This window comes from Chiloscyllium punctatum, chromosome 14, assembly GCF_047496795.1.
Source record: "Chiloscyllium punctatum isolate Juve2018m chromosome 14, sChiPun1.3, whole genome shotgun sequence".
Taxonomy (NCBI): Eukaryota; Metazoa; Chordata; class Chondrichthyes; order Orectolobiformes; family Hemiscylliidae; genus Chiloscyllium; species Chiloscyllium punctatum.
In genome coordinates this window covers 79057601-79069656 of record NC_092752.1, presented here as the reverse complement: position 1 = coordinate 79069656, position 12056 = coordinate 79057601, and the positions used below count along the sequence as shown (strand labels likewise).

At 43.4% G+C, this 12056-nt stretch overlaps 1 non-coding gene across 1 annotated transcript; it reads left to right on the top strand.

Annotated features, from left to right (window-relative positions):
• Positions 1–5954: 5954 nt before the first annotated feature.
• Positions 5955–6036, top strand: trnas-aga (transfer RNA serine (anticodon AGA)). Its single transcript has one exon. It is a non-coding gene; the product is annotated as a tRNA-Ser (tRNA).
• The last annotated feature ends 6020 nt before the right edge of the window (positions 6037–12056 follow it).

Genomic DNA, 12056 nt, shown 5'->3' with positions numbered 1-12056 from the left:
AGAAGCACCTCTTTGCTTCTATACTCCATTCCTCTTGTTATAAAGGCCAGCATGCTATTAGCCTTCTTCACGATCTGCTGTACCTGCATGCTTGCCTTCATTGACTGGTGGACAAGAACACCCAGATCTCTCTGAACAGCCCCTTTACCTAATTTGATACCATTGAGAGGTAATCTGCCTTCCTTTTCTTGCCACCAAAGTGGATAACCAGACATTTATCCACATTAAACTGCATCTGCCATGCGTCTGCCCACTCACCGAACTTGTCCAGGTCACCCTGTAATCTCCTTACATCCTCATCACATTTCACCCTACCATCCACTTTGTATCATCAGCAAATTTGCTAATGTTATTGCTGATACCATCTTCTATATCATTTACATATATTGTAAAAAGCTGCGGTCCCAGCACGGATCCCTGCGGTACCCCACTGGTCACTGCCTGCCAACACGTGACTGCCACACAAATTCTTTGCCAAAATTGGATGGTCCTGCAACGTGATTCGCAGTGCACGAACTTTGCAACGAGTATATGCCAAGCTGCAAGTTAAAAAGCATGCTTCCATTTATTAAAGTAAGTTTCTGGGAACTGACAGCCAGATTCCTCCTTACACTCGGAATTATGCGAACACATAAACCAACAGCCTCTCTCAGAAACAAGTGACCGATGCCCATCTTGTGCCGGACAAACGTAGTTGACATGATTGCTCGCAGGGACTGCATAGGAAACTACAGAGGAGAAGCAGACAGACGACCATCGAGCTGCATTCATGCAGTTCAGTTACCCTGTAAACCCCATGCACAGCTGTTCCTTGTAGGTACACACAGGGCACTGAGTGTCTCTGACTCCGGGACTTGGAACTCGGATTATATGACCGTCTGCGGCACTGGTTACTTCCTTGTGTGAGGTAACTCCCGATGGAACATATGTAAAACACGATAGCTCATCGAGAAATACGTCCAAAATAGTTACCAAGAGATGTATTTCTGTTGTGTTTCTGGTCCTGTTCCTGACATGACATCCATCATTGTACTTATTGTGTGCTTCCTGACGGTTTGGTGCATGCTTCCGTGATCGCATTGTGTGCAGTAACCTGCGTTTTATCTGCAATTACGTGTGTTTGAAACCTAGGACCACCGGCCTCTATTTTATTTTCCTCTTCTCGTGCGCAATTGCAACACAGTAAACGATCAATTAATACTGGGAAATGACATACACAGGCGTGTGAAAAGCCCAGTTTCCGTGGCAATTATGCAATGGTTAGAGATTACTTTGATTCAGGAGATAAGGATGGAAAGTGTGTTTGGGTAGAGATGAGGAACATTGAGGAAAGAGGAAACCAGCCGCTGTGGCTGACAAGAACACTAACAGTAACCACAGTGTAAAAAAATGTACAGGAAAAAATACCGCCTGTGAATGATAAAAGAAGGCAAGAATTATGGGAGACATTCATTTCCCTTCTTCCTCTCCCGTTTGAATTGGAAAGAAACTTTGAAGAAAAACAATTGAAAAGTTATATATGCCCCATCGAACAACGTGCGCTGTACCTTGGTCATTGATGACTGTAGATTAGAATACTTACAATATGCAAACAGGTCCTTCGGCCCAGCAACTCCACACCGACCCGCCCGAGCCCAAATGCATTCCTCTCCTTTAACCCCGTCAATTTAGCGCGGCCACTTCAACAAACCGGTACATTTTAGGACTGTGGGAGAAAACCAGAGCAAGCGCACGCAGCCACGGGGAGAATGTGCAAACTCCACTCATAAAGTTGATTGAGGCGGGAATTGACCCTGACTCTGTGGCATTGTGAAACAGCAGCGCTCACGATGGTGTCAGCGTGAGATGGGACTGATTTGCCTTCTTTAACTGGGAAAAGATTCTGTCATCGTGAGCAACTGGAAAGACCAGTTCCTTCTCCAGAAAAAGAAATGAATATGTCACTAACCTTTGCTTGTTTCATGCCCAAGAATACTCAGATCAATAGCTCCCTTGAATACCTCTGCTGTTCATGTTCTCAAAGAGAACTAGCAAATTGCCAAGTGTGATTTTCCTTTGAATAAATAATTTTGACTCAATTTGGCTGCAAATATCTTTTCCTAAGTTTGTGCTTTTCTTCTTTTACATTAGTGTCTCGTACCTTACTAATGACAGCAAAGTTATGAAAGGAGATGGAAGCATTGAACTCAAGTCGGCCGCAGCTTTCAATGAGATCACGACTGATTTTGTCAATGTTCCACAACGCTGCGCATTCTGAAGTCATGGCTGATTGGTTTAGGCGATGGATTAGAAATCCATTGAGGTTTTCCCACGAAGGTTCGAATCCTGGTGACGACGTTGTGAATGCTTTCCTGCTGGACAATTCAAAGTTCAGAAGGCCTGTTTTGCAAACCAGGCCTGTAATTTGATTAGACTTGGGAAACTCGAGTTCTTCATCAGAAATGTTCCACATTGAACACATTACCTCTGTTTCTCTTTCCAGATACACTGCCCGACACATCGGGTTTCTGCAGTTGTTATTGAACGCCCTGAGCAGAAGTGCTGCTTTTGATTAGATTCCTTTAATCCCTGTCGTCTGTTCTCTGACTCTGGTCATTGTCAACACTTCCTTCTGCTTGTCAGAGTGCTCATTCCCCACCGCTCCGTCTCCAATCATTACAAACAACCGCAGGAAATTGCCACTTAACCATCTTTGTTCCAAAGTGAAACTCACCAGCCGAGGAATTCCCTCCACCAAACTGGACTTCTCATCCCTGGACATGGTGCAAGCCACAGAATTGTGAAGAGATACTGTGAAAATATTGTCAGTTGGAAGTTGGAAAAATGTTTAGGAAGCAAACCATATAATTTGGGCTCCACTTTGGAAATCTTGAGAAACTCTTTGGGAAATGGAATTAGAGGAGAATGAAGAAGAGTGAACTGTCAGTCCGAGTAGAGGAAGGGACATTGACTCTGATGTTCTTGGCACAAGAACTGATCTGAGAGATTGAAAGAATTCTCACTCCCGTACGTGAGGAATACAAACGTCATCTGGACTCTGGGACAATGAAGAACTCTGGAACACTCAAGACAATGTCCAAATATTTTCTAGGATCACTACAGTACGAGTACTATAGATGGGTCAGTTTTATCCAGTGAGTGCAGGAGGGCTTCCTGACACAGTATGTCATCATGCCTTCAAGGGAAGAAGTCACTTTCGATTTAGTACTCGGAAACGAGCCTGGCCAGATTTTAGATTTGGAAGTAGGTGAGCACTTTGGAGACAGCGATCACATTTCTCTTAGGTTTACTTTTGTGATGGAAAGGGATAGGTATACTCCACGGAGCAAGAGTTTCAGCTGGTGGAAGGGAAATTCCGATGCAATGTGGTAAGATTTAGGAAGCGTGGAATGGGGAAGGAAACTGTAGGGGGTGAGCACATTAAAAATGTGGTGCTTATTCAAGGAAAAGCTCCTGTGTGTCCTAGATAAGTATGTACCTGTCAGGCAGGGAGGAAGATATAGAACGCGTGAGCCGTGGTTTACTAAGGAAGTGGAATCCCTGGTCAAGAAGAACATGAAGTCTTATGTCAGGACAAAACGTGAAAACTCAGTTAGAGCGCTCGAGGGTTCCACTGGTATCAGGAAAGACCTAAAAAGAGAGCTGAGAAGAGTCAGGAGGAGACATGAGAAGTTGAGGGCAGATAGGATCAGTGTTAATTCTAAGGCTTTCCATAGGTATGTCAGGAATAAAAGAATGACGAGAGTTAAATTTGGGACAATCAAGGATAATAGTGGGAAGTTGTGTGTGGAGTCAGAGGAGATAGGGGAAGCACTAAATAAATATTTTTCGACAGAGTTCGCTATAGATAATGAAAATGTTGGCGAGGAAGATACAGAGATACTTGCGTCTAGACTAGAAGAGATTGAGGTTCACATGGAAGAGATATTAGAAATACTGCAGAGTGTGAAAATAGATAAGTCAGCTGGGCCGGATGGGATCTATCTGATGTTGTTCAGCAAATGCACTGCAGGAAGGTACAAATCAAGCTGATGCTAACAACGGCTCGTTTTGAGCCGCTAATTTGCAGTGAAGTGGCGGCGCCAATAAAAGGTGTCACGCAGCTCGTCTAATTCCACATCCTGAGCTCGAAATGAGCAGATGTCTCTCGCTGAGTTTCGGCAGGGTCTTGCTTGGACGACACCATGACACGTTTTCACTGGAGTGGATCATGAAATCGCGTCGGGATTGTGAATGAAACGATGTACACTTCCAGCAGAGAAGGAGGCGACCCTGAAGCAGGCAGCTGAGGACAAATGATTCTCCTTTGCCAGTGGAAGGCACTGCTTCACAAATTGGAAACTTCGAAGTGAAGCAGTGTTGGTGATTATCTTCGCTGCTTGTTCACCTTTTTAATTCTGATTCCGTGAAAGTCCATGGCATTACATATCGACATTCTGCCAGTGGTGAGCGTGTCTCTTGGGTCCGTGGCGAATTGGATAACGCGTCTGACTTCGGACCAGAAGATTGTAGGTTAGAGTCCTACCTGGCTCACGGGGAATGTCAGACTTTAACTGTGCCCCACGTTGACGCTCCCTTGGGACGTCGCTTCTGTGCTTCCACATTTGGAACTTGCATTTATCCTATTGTCCATTTCAAATTCCAGCTCTCCACAACGGAGACCTCTGTCGCTTTGGGGGTATCTTTCTGTGTGTCTCCCTTTGTGGGTGAAAATGAGCATGAGTTCCTCCAAAGAGTGACAAGTCGTTGTGGAAGTGTCATACATCTGCCCCATTATTGTGCCATTTAAGAACACAGGATAAAGGCATTGACATTTGCCCTTGGGAACATTAGAACACACGAGACTTTGGGCCAAAGTTGGAAACTGCGACTGGAATAGATGGCTCTCTGATTCGCCGCAATGCACTCAGGCGGAATGGCCTTTTCCCACTTTGTAAATCTACGAAGACAAGTGCAAAATAATCTGCAACGAAAATGTTCATAAAGGGTGTTTTATTTACACCAAATACGATAGTATCTATCGCCTTGTCTTGTTATTTACTTGTGAGGATTCGATACTCTCAGCACCGTGGCCCGGATCGTATTCCGGCTCATGGAATGCTGGGATTGTTCAGCTAACATGTCGGTGTCCCAGTACTTCTGCCGATTTTCCGATGCTAGCAGGTCATTGGTTTTGTCCGAAACATGATGAATGTTCACATAATACAGATAGCTGCAGTTGCTGGAAATCTGAGCCAAAAACGAAAATTGTTTTGCGGAACGCAGAAAGACTGGCAACAGAAACATCGACTTTCCTGCTCCTCGGATGCTGCTGTGCTTTTCCAGCATTTTCTGATCTAAAATCAGGTTTCCAGCATCTGCAGTCCTCACTTTTGCCTAGTTCCTTCAGTGTCGCTGGTTCCCAATTCAAGAACTCCATCTCTAGCGGTTTCATGTCTGTACCTCCATGCTGTGGAGTTGAAGCGTGAAGAAAAGTAACTCACCCCCTCAATCTCTGGGGTAATGAGGGGCTGAAAATGAATCGTATCACATTGAAGTATATCTACATGCGACTTAATCTCTGTCTTTTATTGGGAACCATCTCTTTCATTGTAACCATCAGGAAAGACCATTTCGATCGCTAAAAAAAGAAATGAATATGTCACTAACCTTTGTTTGTTTCATGTCCAAGAATACTCAGATCAATAGCTCCCTTGATTACCTCTGCTGGTCATGTTCGCAAAGAGATCTAGCATATTGCCAAGTGTGATTTTCCTTTCAATAAATAATTTTGACTCCATTTTGCTGCAAATATCTTTTCCTAACTTTGTGCTTTTCTTCTTTTACATTGGTGTCTCGCACCTTACAAATGACAGCAAAGGTATGAATGGAGATGGAAACATTTAACTCTCGTCAGCGGCAGCTTTCAATGAGATCACGGCTGATTTGGTCAGTGCTCAAAGACGCTGCTGTCTGTAGTCATGGCCGAGTGGTTAAGGCGATGGATTAGAAATCCATTGGGGTTGTCCCACGTAGGTTTGAATCCTGTTGACGACGTTATGGATGATTTCCTGCTGTGACAATCAAAGTTCAAAAACCCTGTTTCGCAAACCAGGCCTGTAATTTGATTGGACTTGGGAAACTTGAGTTCTTCATCAGAAATGCTCCACATTTAAAACATTATCTCTGTTTCTCTTTCCAGATACACTGCTCGACACATCGGGTTTCTGCATTTGTTATTGAACGCCCTGAGCAGAAGTGCTGCTTTTCATTAGATTCCTTTCATCCCTTGTACTCGGTCCTCTGACTCTGGTCATTGGCAACACTTCCTCCTGCTCGTCAGAGTGATCATTCCCCACCGCTCCCTCTCCCATCATTACAAACAACCGCAGGAAATTGCCACTTAACCATCTTTGATCCAAAGTGAAACTCACCAGCCTAGGAACTCTCTCCACCAAACGGGACTTCTCATCCCTGGACATGGTGCAAGCCAGAGGATTGTGAAGAGATATTTTGAAAATATTGTCAGTTGGCAGTTGGAAAAATGTTTAGGAATCAAACTATATATCTTAGGCTTCAGCTTTGGAAATCTTGAGAAGCTCTTTGGGAAATGGAATCAGAGGAGAATGAAGAAGTGTGAACTGTCGGTCCGAGAAGAGGAAGGGACATTGACTCTGATGTTCTCGGGACAGAAACTGATCTGAGACATTGAAAAAATTCTCGCCTACGTACGTGAGCAATGCAAACTTCATCTGTACTCTGGGACAATGAAAAACTCTGGAACACTCAAGCCAATATCCAAATATTGATTCGGATCACTACAGTACGAGTAATATAGATGGGTCAGTTTTTGTTCAGTAAGTGCAGGAGGGCTTCCTGACACAGTATGTAGACATGCCTTCAAGGGAAGAAGCCGCTTTCGATTTAGTACTTGGTTACGAGCCTGGCCAGGTTTTAGATTTGGAAGTAGGTGAGCACTTTGGAGACAGCGATCACAATTCTCTCAGGTTTACTTTCGTGATGGAAAGGGATAGGTGTACTCCACGGAGCAAGAGTTTCAGCTGGTGGAAGGGAAATTATGATGCAATGAGTTAAGATTTAGGAAGCGTAGCATCGGGTAGGAAACTGTAGGGGGTGAGCACATTAAAAATGTGGAACTTATTCAAGGAAAAACTCCGGTGTGTCCTAGATAAGTGTGTACCTGTCAGGCAGGGAGGAAGATATTGAACGCATGAGCCGTGTTTTACTAAGGAAGTGGAACCCCTGGTCAAAAAGAACAAGAAGTCTTATGTTAGAACAAAACGTGAAAACTCAGTTAGAGCGCTCGAGGGTTCCAACGATATCAGGAAAGACCTAAAAAGAGAGCTGAGAAGAGCCAGGAGGAGACATGAGAAGTTGTTGGCAGATAGGATCAGGGTTAACCCTAAGGCTTTCCATCGGTATGTCAGCACTAAAAGAATGACGAGAGTTAAATTTGGGACAATGAATGATAATAGTGAGAAGTTTTGATTGGAGTAAGAAGAGATAGAGGAAGCACTAAATAAATATATTTCGACATTGTTCGCGATAGAAAATGTAAATGTTGGCGACGAAGATATATAGATACTTGCGTCTAGTGTAGTAGATATTGAGGTTCACAATGATTAGGTGATAGATATACTGAAGAGTGTGAAAACAGACAAGTGCTCTGGGCTGGATGGGATCTGTCCTAGGATCCTCTGGGAAGCAAGGGAAGAGATTGATGAGGATTTGGAATTGATCGTCAAATCATCGTTGTCTACAGGAATAGTGCCTGTGAGATGCAGCATAGCATATGTTGTTCCCTTGTTCAAAAAGTTTCATCGAGACAACCCTGGTAATTGCAGACCAGTGAGTCTCACTGCAGTTGTTGGTAACGTGTTGGAAAAGGTTATTAAAGATAGGATTTATGACCATCTCGAAATGAATAATCTGATCAGGGACATTCAGCACGGTTTATTGAAGGGTATGCCTTGCCTAAAGAATATTGTTGCCTTTTTTGACAAAGTGACCAAACAGGTAGATGACAGTAACCGGTTGATGTGGTGTATATGGGTTTCAGCAAGTTGTTCGATAAGTTTCCCCACAATAGGCTATTATACAAAATGCAGAGGAATGGAACTGTGGGAGAGATTGCAGCTTTGATCAGTAATTGGCTTGCCAAAAGAAAACGGTGTTGTAGTTGTTGGAACATGTTCTTCTTGGTGTCCAGGTCTTGGCGGCGTACCACAAGGGTCGGTGTTACGTCCACTATTGTTACATGAGATCTAACCTTGCCAATCAGTCTCCCATGGGGAACATTATTGAACGCCTTACTGAAGTCCATATCGATCACATTTGTTGCTCTGCCCTCATCAATCTTCGTTGTTACTTCTTCAAAAAACTCAATCAAGTTTGTGAGACATGATTTCCCACGCACAAAGCCATGTTAACAATCCCGAATCAGTCCTCGCCTTTCCAAATACATGTACATTCTGTTCCTCAGGATTCCCTCCATCAATTGGAGTATTCTTGGCAGACGCAGTTTCATGGAGGGAATGCGAGGTCATATACTTTGTTGGGAAGAATCAAAAAGACACACTAGTGTTAAAATCGATAGAAACGCAAAAAAAGTGTGGTGCAGAGGACTCTCAGTGTTCTTATTCATGAAACCAACAAAGCTTAATCACATATTTATTTCTTGCTGGCAAAACAAAGCCTTTTCTGATGCTCACAATTAAAGAGATGGTTTCTAAGAAAATAGGAAAATTAAGTCACCAATAGAGTAATCAATTACCAAGATATCCCTCGTGATGTTTTATGGGACATGTGGGATTTTTCTTATTTTGGTTCTCCAAACGTTTTTACAATGGAACCGAGAGTTTTAGATGGGAAGTTAAGATCACGCATGACTATTGCCATTTTTGTCACTCACATGCATTTTTCCCCCTTGTACGATTTATTTCTCTTTGTGGTTACTGCGAGTGGGCTTGTAAACTACACATGCTTGTGAGTTCATTCCTCACTGTTCCTCCACTCCAGCCAAACAGACTTTACATCCTTATTTCCTGAATCAAGGTAATCTCTAACCATTGCATAAATGTCATTAAAACTTCGGTATTTCAAACGCCTCTGTATATCATCTTTCAATATCAATTGATCCTTTACTGTATTGCAGTTGTGCATAAGAAGAGAAAAATAGAAGAGAGAATGGTGGATCTCCGCTTCACACACCCGTTATTGAAGCGAAAATGCAGATTACTGCCCATAATACGATCGTGGAAGCATGTGCCGAACCCTCAGGAAACACAGAATAAGTGCAGTGCCACAGGGCATGTCAGGGACAGCCCCAGAAGGACAACAGAAATGCTGCTCAAAGCTCCTATTTTGGATGTATTTCTCAATGAGCAATAGAGTGTGACATGTGTTCCATCAGGAGTTACCTCACATAAGGAAGTAACCAGTGCTGCAGACGGTCATATCATCCGAATTCCAAGCCCTGCAATCAGAGACATTCAATATTCTGTGCATAACTGCAAGGAACAGCTGTCCGAGGCGTTTTTACAGTCCAGATGAAATTATGAATGCAGCTCTCTAGTTGTCAGCCTCTTTCTCCTCTGTCGTGTTTCGTGCAGTCCATGCGTGGAATCTCGTCAACCACGTTTGAGCTGCACATGATGGGGTATTGGGCCTTGTTTTCTCGTGAGTTGTTATCTGAGTGAGGCCCTCGGTTTCTGTGCTGTCATATGTCCGAGTGTTCGGAGGAATCTGGATATCGTTTTCCAGAATTTGTTTTTAACACAGGGAAGCATGATTTAAAAATTACCTCGTAGCAAATCCACTTTGCGAACTTTGTGTGCCATGCATTTGCGAAAGAAGGTGGGTGGATATTGGTATTTGGCAAAGAATTTGTGTGGGCATCAATCCAGCAGTCCCTAGTAGCAAGACGTACAAACGGCAGGGGCCACACATTCGACTAGAATAGCACAACAATAATAGGACAGGGCAAGCAGAAGACAGCCAGACAATTCATGGAAGCAGGGCACTCATCCACGGATTCCATACGTTGGACCCAATCTTCAATCCCAACAAACGGAAACAGTGGGAATGAAACCAAATGAATTCGTACCAAAACATGAGAGCAGCGCTTCACAGGAACCTCTAAAGCGCTGAGAATGTCACCCAGAAAGGAAGGAAAAGTCTGCAAACCATCTACCTAGCGTAACCGAACCTTTCAACAAGAACTCCAGAAACATCCGAACAACACATCTTTCTGCTCCAAAACACTCCGCTTTTCAACAACAGATAATTGCACACTCTACTACCGCGTGTAAGATGAGAATTACAGGCCCTACACGACCAAGGGCGGCAGTAAGAGCGAGGAGAAACAGCTGCCACTGTCATTCCACAGCTCCAAACGCTCTCTTTGAAAGGTACATTATCGTATCAATGTCAGGGCAGCAGTAGAATATGGGAACTAAACAGCCTGCGCTGTGTATTCATATTCTGGACAATGTGAGTTGTTTACAGTTTTCCCTGAAAGTGAGTGGACGTCGTTATTTCACCGCTGTTGTGAAGCCAGATCCTGCACTGAATCTGCTCCCTCGTTTTTTGTTGTTGTGGCTAAAAGGTGAGCAATCGCAACGTGAAACTTTGTTATATTTCTCTCATTTCCCTCATTACTGTCCTGGTGAGGGAGGCTGGAGATTGGCTCGCTCGATCAGATGGAGGCACCAGCGCATTGTTGACCTAATTTAATCAAGAATGTAATTGGTAATATCACTTTGCATGGTACATTTTTCTGTTTTGTTTAATGTTACTTGAGCACTTTCTGTTACTTGGCAATGCACTAAATCTCCAGAATGTCGGGAAGCACCGTTTGGAATTGCTTCGGTGTTATTTGTGTGAGCAGTTCTTGACATACACGTCTCGCACAGCCCCACAGACAGACGTAATGAGTTTGTGTGTCTGATAATGAGTTTTGCACCTGGTCCACGTTAAGAGCTGTCAGTTTTTGGATTCACTGGAGAGTTGAGGGGATAACACGATTTGTGAGGTTCTTTTTTAGTCAACGAAATTATTTGATGGAGAACTTGAGAATGTATCAAGGAGAATGGCCATTGTCTGTAAATGTCTGGAAAACATTCCTCTCCGTGTCATTTCAAAACATTATGCCTCATGAAAAAAATTAAATTTCAAACACGCTGACTTAGAAACAAACAGCATGCGTTTTTGCAAGTGGTCTATTCAAACTGTTGTCAGGTACTGGAGTGTCACAGAACTGCCGAGCAGGGAAGAAAACCTTCCTATCCACCTTGCACCTGTTGAACAGATGACCGTAACTAATCTAAACATATTTGCCAATATTTGTCCCTTATCTCTCCGAACAATTCCTGTCTGCATACCCATTTAGATGCCTTTGAAGTGTTGTGAGTGCACCAAACTCTGCCACTAAATGTGGCAATTTATTCCACATGCACAAATATGTCTGTATTAAAAACAAGTGTCGCTCACATCCCTTTCAAATTGTACTGCTCTCACATTAAACCGATGCTATCTCACTTTAAACTCACGTCACTTCTGAAAAAGTGTAGATTGACTATGTTCTCTGCTCGTCTACCTCATGATTTTGTAAACTTTTCCAAGGACATCCCTCAGGCCTGAAGTTCTGGGGAAAACTGTCGAAGAATATTTAGCTTCTCAATAATGTCCACACCGTGCAAACCTTTCAAATCGTTGCAAATATTTTTTTTAAATTATGCTAAGGTATTCATAGAAAGTGCCAGGGAAATCTTCTGAAGTGAAGCGATGCTGAAACATTAGTCTTGACAGGTTTAGCGCTTAGTTATCGTCAGGGAGCGTCGCCGAGTGGTTTAATGTCGGTAAAAACAATGAATGCAGATGCTGGAGACCAGATTCAGGATTAGTGATGCTGAAGAGCGCAGCAGTACAGGCAGCATCCGAGGAGCAGTAAAATCGACGTTTCGGGCGAAACCTTGTATGAAGGGCTTTTGCCTGAAACGTCGATTTTTACTGCTCCCCGGATGCTGCCTGAACTGCAGTGCTCTTCCAGCACTACT